The following is an 8131-nucleotide window of genomic DNA, read 5'->3' as shown; positions in this document are numbered from 1 at the left end:
ATCTGGAAATCTCTTAGAATTTCATGTCTGTGGGAGGCGCAGGACTGGGAGGCAATATGTGTCTTCTGCCTGGAGACTCTGCCCCACCCTAGATGAGTCCTGCGAGTAGCACTGAAGGCATCACACGGGGAGCCACAAGGGGTATCAGGACTTTGTGTGGCTAAACGAGAGAACCAGGTCTCCAGCACTGGCTCAGGTCAAAAGCAAATCACGATTCAGGGTACAAACTGCTGGGTTGTCCTCAAGAGAAGGGAAACAACTCAGTACCACCCAAAAGGAGCTTAGGTCTTTAAAGGGTGCTTTTAGTTGGGAGGGTGTTTAGCATGAGAACTTTAAAGAAAAAGAAACTGTTACAGGCAGAAGAGACCAAGTAAGTGAAGCTTTTGGGGCTGGGGGAGGGGTAGCCTTAGAACAGCAGGAGGCTGTGGTCACACTGTTCTGCTGAGACAAAGGGTCAGCAGACTCCTGACACATGTAAAACATTGTGTTTTCACTTCCGAGAAGGAGCTGGTTGCACACCGGTCACCCATCTTGGTGTCCTCTTGGGTCAAAGATGAAGGCCAGCCGCACCGATTATCCCTCGGCATTGCGAGGGTTGTTTCCCTGAAGGCTCTCACGGGAGACCTGGATTGCTCCTCTAAGAAGAGTCAAGAATACTCTTTTTGTGATCAGGAGCCGGCTGTTTCTATTGGCCAGGGTCTCAATTCTACCACTGAATACCATCCAGAAGGCCAATAGGACAGTTGCTCAGTCCTGCTACATGACATGTGACCCAACCCCAGGGGGCAGCTCTGGAGGCTTTTGGCTCCAGTTGGGGATGTGAAGTCACTGTAAAGGCAGGAGGGTCTCAGCTATGAGCTCAGACACAGCTGTGGGCAGACCTGAGGCACTGAGGGGCTGGGCTCTAAACTTTCATACACACCTGTCCTGTGAAGGTTCCGTCAGCCATTACACGGCAGTTCTGGGTAGCCACCATGAGTTGCATATAGGCCAGGGTAAGCTCTCAGTGGCTATACCACTGGGAAAGTATATCCTCTCCTGTCAGGGGACGAGAAGACCCTGAAAGAGCATAGGAACGTGCTGCTGTGTTCCAGTGGCAAGGTGGCTGGTCCACAGCGCTGGGTATTCTATTACAGCGAGACGTCAAGCCACACTGGGGATGAGTCCTAAGACCAGTGAGTGGTGAGAATATTACTGTTTACTGTACAGCATGCAGCAAATCACCCTGTGTGCAATGTTTTCACTCTGTGTGTTAGTGAATAGTGTCCACAATGAACAGGGAACCGTGTCTGCTTAGGACTGGTAGATGCCCATCCTGTCTACCTCGCCTGAGTGGCTGGCTTAATGTAGGGATAGGAGGCAGAATGCTAGCTCCGGGCCTGTTGACCACACAGATCCTATAGCTGAGCGCTTATTGGAACGTAGGGCAAAGGTCTGATTCACAGAGAATCATAGTCTGGACATTCTATGGACCTCAGCCTGGTGTTCCTTGTGAACTAACTCTGTGGAAGAAGGCTGGCATGCCCTATCTCTGATAAGGCCTTCCCACAACACTTATCCCTAAGCCATCTTGGGCTAGGGGTGCATCACGAGCCCTGTGAGCAGATGTTTTGGAATTTCTGTCATTTGTGTGCATACGTCTGAATCCTCTAGGCAGAGACATGGATGACCTCCCACTCAGGACAGCGGTGCAAACACTCGTGGCTGAACCTGGTTCCTCCTCGTGGATTCCATAGCCCCTACTCCACAGCCAGCCTGGCCTTTTTGTCTATTGGAATTTAGGGGCCTAAATCCACCCAGTGTTTGGCATCTTTCTTCTGTCTTTTCTCCGCCCTGAGCTGACACTGCCCACTGCCACCCACCATCACCTCCTCTGTGTTGGTCTGCTTTCTGTCACTGTGATTAAATGTGGACCAAAATCAACTTATAGAGAAAAAAACTTTATTACATCTTACAAGTTACAGTTTATAGTTGGGAGAATCCAGGGCAGGAGCTCAGTCAGGGACCCTGGAGGCAGGCACTAAAGCAGAGACCATGGAGAAATGCTACTCATTGGCTTGCTCCCTAGCTTGCCTGGCTATCTTTTTTATACAGTCCAGGTCCACCTACCTGGAGATGAGGCTTCCCACAGTGGATTGAATATATCCACCAACAATCAATAAAATGTCCAGAGCCAGTCTAAGAGGGGCAATTCCTCAATCAAGTTTCCCTCTTCCCAGATGACTCCAATCTGTGTCAAGTAGACAGAAATTTAGCACGGCACCCTGATTGAAAATCTCTGGTCCTAAGCACTGCCTCACACGAGCCAAGGCCAACTCTGGTTGGGACAGGTGGAGATGTCTGGGTGGTGACAGTCAAGGATGATAAAGATCTGTCTGCCTTTTGGTGCCAAAGTTTAGGGGAAAGAGAAGCGGTGTTGTAGGCTGAATTATTTCTTGGATGAGAATGCACATTATTCCTCAACTGGCACTTGGGGTCTTTGAAAGAAAATACCACCCTTCTGCAACAGTACAGCAGCCCTGACCCCAGGCAGAGAAGGTCCAGGCTGAGAACCCAACACCCATGCTGTCTTCTTTACTGTCATGGAGCTTGGGAGTGACTTAAGAGGCTGTGGTGGCCCAAAGAGTGGCTCTATGAAGAAGTTTGGCCTTTTGGAGAAAGTGTGTCACTGTGAGGATGGGCCTTGAGACCTTCCTCCTAGCTTTCTGGAATTCAGTCTTCTAGCTGCCTTTGGAACAAGAGGTAGAACTCTCAGCTCCTCCAGGGCCATACCTGCCCGGATGCTGCCATACTTCCCCACTGTGGTGATAATGGGCTGAACCTCTGAACCTGTAACCCAGCCTCAATTAAATGTTATCCTTTACAAGAGCTGCCCTGGCCATAGCATTTCTTCACAGCAATGGAAACCCAGGCAAAATCCCCCTTCCTCAGTGATGTCTAAACATCCCTGACGTGGGGGACATTTTAGATGTGTTTATAACCAACCCCAGGCCCACAGTTGTGGTAGGAGCATTACCCTTTGTGGATGTATCCATGTTATTCTTGCAGCTTTGATCCATTTTACCTACACTCTGGCTCAAACTCCCATTTATTCAGGGGATTAGCTTGTCCTTATCCTGGGTTCCCCTGGACGGGGGGATCTCTGACTTAAATGTGGTTTAGAGCAAACCTCGAGCGCCTGAAGGTAACAAACACACACCTCCTCATGGTAGAGTTCTGTCCTATTGGTTCCTCTGCCCGAGTCTCCGGATAAGGCTCTCCAACAACCTTACTTTCCCACCTAATTACAGAAGGTCTGTACAGTGGCAGCAGCCGTGTCCTCCTGCAGAACCTGGCAGAGGTGAAGGCATCACCTCAGCGAGTATAGCTTCCTCAAGCACAGCTCTAACACTGGTACATGATGGCCCTGAGAGACCATCTCTTACAGAGATCTTTCTTTATCAAGGATCTTGTTTTATCAAGGATCATCTGCATGTTTAGAACAACTGGAGGCAGCCCCAACACTGGAGACTAAGCCGGTGCTGCCACAGAACCCTCAACAGGGATACAGGATACACCAGAGTCGAGCAGGCCAGCTTCCTGGCAGGGCTGTCAGAGCAAAAAACCCTGTTCCAAACCGAACTGAAAGAAACTGATGTGGGCTTTGCAGAGGTCACAGATACAGAACAGACGCCTGTCCCTGTCCACACTTAGGAAGGACTGGTCCTTGTCCTGGTCCTGGAAGCTAGAGGGTTAGCTTCTTTAGTCAACCCACTAATTAATGCCCAATGTTTTCTCCTACTGTCCCCTTGGTCATCGCCTGGGTAGAATCAGCCAGGTCACGTATGGAAGTGGCCATTGTTAACTGGCTATCACCGCGGTGGCATGTGACACTTGGTGTCAGTAGAATGTGGAGAGGCAGAAGTACATAGAACATTCCTTCCTCCCTGTGAGAGAGTGCAGGAATCGGCAGAGGCTTATGGAAAGCATCAAGTCCCAAGAGTCAAAGTCGTGACTGTCATTTCCCTCCTTCCCACACAGGATGTAGCCAGCATGTGTTGTCTTGGGGAGGGTGTCCCCAAAGCAACTCAGTATTTCAGCAAGCATAGAAACTGATGTAGCTCCCACATGCTGGCAGCAGAGGGCTCTCTACTCGTGGCCCACAAAATCACACCTTGCAGTCAGACTCTGATTGCAGTCCATAAAAATAGCCACCAACCAAAGCAGACCCATGGCTCCAGGCACATATGTAGCAGAGGATGGCATTGTCTGGCATCAATAGGAGGAGAAGCCCTTGGTCCTGTGAAGGCTGATTCCCCAGTGTAGGGGAGTACCACAGGGGAGTGGGTGAGTAGGAGGGGGAACATCCTCATAGAAGCAGAGGGAGGGGAGATAGGAGAGGGAGGAACAGGGAAAGGGGATAACATTTGAAATGTAAATACATAAAGTATGGGGGGGGAGCTGGTAAAATTAGCACATGTAATAATACAAAGACCACACATTCACATGATATGAAGAGGAGGAGGAAGAGGAGGAGGAGGAGAGATAGCTAACTTACTGATGTCTGAGGACCTGCAGGACTTGCCTTGGTAACTGGCCATTTCCCATGGCTAGGCTAATTCCTCTAACTGGAGACCCACACATTTTTTTGCACCCCAAGGCAGTAGTAGGACAGCAAGGATCTTGTAGTTGGCATGAGCCCTGTGGCTATCTGGAGAGGCATGCATAGCTGAGCCCAGCGCTTCATGGCTCACAGCCCCCTTCAGGTCCAGCAGCCTCTTTTATGGCATGTCGATTCCTCAAGAAAGAGGAAGTGTTATAGACATGGTTGGGCACTAATCTTTAGCATCAAAATCAGCAGGATGGAGGATACAGCTTCTAAAACTAACTCCTTCCAGGCATGAGCCAGTGATGAGAGAGCCTGGATACCACATCCCTTGGGACTTGATAAAGGCTGTGAGTCAGAGGAAACTAACCCAGGGTGCCGCCAACCCGGTGGCTCACCGGTTAGGTAAGACAAGAGGTCTACAGCAGTAATTCATATGGGCCACAGGACTGCAGGTGTCACAGCTGATGATTTAGGACCTGGTGACAAGCCCTGAACTTGTCACATGGTAGCCATACCAGCCAGAGCTCACAGCCCGCAAAACCATTGTTCAGTGACTAAGTTTGAAGACTCCAGCAGACCCCCACTCCTGGCTTCAGAAGCTTTCTCATCTTCTACATAGAAAGCGTCCATGCTGGTCCTCCTTAGGTCCCAGGTGTCCATAGTTTATTCCAAGCCCTTTTAACAGGCCATAACAGAAACTGTTTCCATGACTCCAGCAACAAAGATCAGACCTCTCTGTTGAAATCTTGGTTCTAAACTTACTTTGTAACTGGAGTGGAATCAGCAGTGAGTGCAAAGGGCCTGGGGCGGGTGTGGGAATGCCCCACTGACTTCTCAAGGTCAGTTTAGATTCTGACCACAAACAGGCTCACTCCCTTAACCAGTAGCCCTCCAGAAGCCAAAGCTATCTCTGCACGGCAGGAAACCCATGGAGAAGCTGGCTGTCTCCGTTGGCATTAGTACTGCTGTGATGAAACGCCATGACCAAAGCAACTTGAGGAGGAAAGGGTTTCCTAGGCTTCCACATCACAGTTCATCATCAAAGAGACTCAGGACAAACCTGGAGACAGGAGCTGCTGCAGAGGCCTTGAAGGGATGCTGCTTACTGGCTTGCTCCTTTCGGCTTGCTCAGCTCTGTCTCTCTCTCTCTCTCTCTCTCTCTCTCTCTCTCTCTCTCTCTCTCTCTCTCTCTCTCTCTCATTCTTTATTCTTTCTTTCCATTTTATTTTATCTCTTTACCGTAATTGTTTATGATTTGTGAACTTCACAAAGTGCACCCCGATTACCCTGGCTTTCCAGTCCTCCCAGGTCCCCACCCCTTTATCCTTCTCCTACATAACCTTTTTTAAAGTCCAATTTGTGTTGTCCACATACTCACTAGACCACGATCAAACTCGTGGATGCCAGCCCCTTAAAGAAAAGTGAGTCCTTCCCTGCCAGAAGCCATCTGTGGTAGAGAGCAACACCCCAGCATCCTTATCACAATTGTTAATGGTTCTTTTTGTTGGCTTCCTGTCTAGATTGTTACATTGGGGGTGGGTGATCATGGAAGGCGTCTCTGTCCCTCTTTATCAGCTGTGAGTCTGCAAGCATCAGTACCTCTGCAGAAGCTTCCTTATCCTTCACGGTCAGCAGGAGCATGAATCATAGACTTCCACATGATATCTAATGACAGCAAGGGTCATGGACATCCATCTGGCCTCTGACATCAGCACATGCCACAGACCTCAGCAAGGTTTTTGGTGGCAGTACAAGCCACTAACACTAACATGGTCCCCAGCAGCAGTTCAGCCCACAGATACCAGTTCAGCCCCCAGCAGCAGCAAGACCATGAACCCCAACATGGTCCTTGTCATCAGCCGGACCATGAATATCAGTATGGTCCCAGGTGGCAGCACAAACCACAGACATCTGCGTGGCCTTTGGTGGTAACAAGCCAGGGATATTTACATGGCCCCCAGTACAGCACAGAGCATGGCCTCAGGTGGAAACTCAGTCTGTTCACATTTGCATGGACCCCAGAAGCATCACAGCACATGGACATCAACATGTCAGCCTGCTTCTTATAGAAGACCGAGGACCACCTGCCCAGGAATGACACCAACCACATTGGACTGGGCCCTCCCCCATCAACCACTACTTAAGAAAATGCTTACAGGCTTGCCCACAGCCCAGGTCCTATGGAAGCATTTTCTTAGTTGAGGTTCCCTCCTCTCAGATGACTTTAGCTTGTGTCAAGTTGTCATAAAACTATATGGCACACTGACCACCTCCTCAGCCGCAAGAGCAGAGAGTTTTCATCCTGAGTGAACACGGTTCAGCTCCAGACTAGCCAGCGACTCCTCTTCCAGCAACAAGCCCCTTCTGTCTTCGGGAGTGACCGTCAGGCCCAGGCTGCCTGTGCATTGAAATGAATGTGTTATCTGTCTGTTCATCCTCCAGCGTCTTAGGGTTGCTATCACTGTGATAAAATACTATGACCAAAAGCAACTTGGAGAGGAAAGGGTTTATTTCACTCAAAGCTCCATGAAACAGTTCATCATCAAAAGCAGTGAGGGCAGGAACCCAAGCAAGGCAGGAACTTGGAGGCAGGAGCTGCTGCAGAGGCCGTGGAGGAATGCTGCTGACTGGCTTGCTCCTCATAGCTTTTTCAACCTGCTTTCTATTATCATCATCATTATTAATTATTATTGTTATTGTTGTGGCACTATTAGAAGGAATGGCACTATTAGAAGGTGTAGCCTTGTTGGAGTAGGTGTGTCACTGTAGCTGTGGGCTTTAAGACTGTCATCCTAGCTGCCTGGAAACCAGTATTCTGCTAGCAGCCTTCAGATGAAGATGTAGAACCGTCAGCTCCTCCTGCACCATGCCTGCATTGATGTTGCTATGCCTCTACCCTGATGATGATGGATTGAACCTCCGAACCTGTAAGCCAGCCCCAATTAAATGCTGTCTTTATAAGTTGCCTTGGTCATGGTACCTCTTCACAGCAGTAAAACCCTAAGACATTATTATTATTATTACTATTATTATTATCATCATCATCATTTTTATTATCTTTTTGAGACAAGATTTACTTTGTGTATCCCTGGATATCCTAGAACTCACTCAGTAGACTAAGCTGGCCCCGAATTCAGAAATCCACCTGCTTCTGCCTCCCAAGTGCTGGGATCAAAGATGCTCACCACTATGCCTGGCTCTCAACCTGCTTTCTTATTGAACCCAGAACCACCTGGCCAGAAGTGGTCCCACACACGAGGGTGGGGCCCTCTCACCAATTGCTAATTAAGAAAATGCCCTATTGGCTTGCCTACAACCCATGCTTATGGGAGCATTTTCTCAGTTGAGGCTCCTTCTCTCCAGTGACTCTGGCTTGCTTCAAGTTGACATAAAAGTAACTGGTGTGCTCCACATACGCTCCTCCACCTGCCGCCATGAAGCAAGACACTTAGGTGATGAGTGAGGTGGGGATGGCCTCACACTGAGAAACAAGAAAAACAAGTTGTCAAAGATAAGGCTGGACCTGATAGGGACCACTGAGGT

Source organism: Micromys minutus, assembly GCF_963924665.1.
Source record: "Micromys minutus genome assembly, chromosome: 11".
NCBI classification, from domain to species: Eukaryota; Metazoa; Chordata; class Mammalia; order Rodentia; family Muridae; genus Micromys; species Micromys minutus.
The sequence above is the reverse complement of the archived record's forward strand: the minus strand, read 5'-3'. Positions refer to the sequence as shown.